The sequence below is a fragment of the Antrostomus carolinensis genome, unplaced genomic scaffold (assembly GCF_000700745.2).
Source record: "Antrostomus carolinensis isolate BGI_N321 unplaced genomic scaffold, ASM70074v2 scaffold15163, whole genome shotgun sequence".
Taxonomy (NCBI): Eukaryota; Metazoa; Chordata; class Aves; order Caprimulgiformes; family Caprimulgidae; genus Antrostomus; species Antrostomus carolinensis.
In genome coordinates, this window is record NW_010303374.1 from 33,409 (window position 1) to 33,860 (window position 452).

Here is a 452-nt window from a genome sequence, read left to right on the forward strand (position 1 = left end):
CTCCTGAGATCTAGTACAGAGCTTTCATCACAAAATCATCCTTGCTGCTTTGTACATTCACATTCCAGGTTTACTAGCACAGTTTATGTCCAATTTGGAAAACCTGGTCCTATCCGCATATTTCTATGTTAATACTATTTTAATTTGTAATTATCAAACTACAGAAGCTTCTCAAGAGATTCTTGTAAGTTACAATGCTCTGTCTTGCTGTGAGGAATTCAGTGGTAATTCTGTAGGAGTTGTCATCATCAGGAGTGTTGTCCTTTGAGGAAATTATTGCTATAAAGGCTAAACCTACTTCATCTAGTTTGCTTTATCTTATTTCTTTAAGAAATCTTTTTAAATTTTGAGGCAAAAAAGTGCTCTGAGATTTATTAACAGCTGAATCAAGTGAAGAATTTAATATATATCATCAGAATCCTTGTGTATTGGGTTTGCGTGGCAAGGTTTTG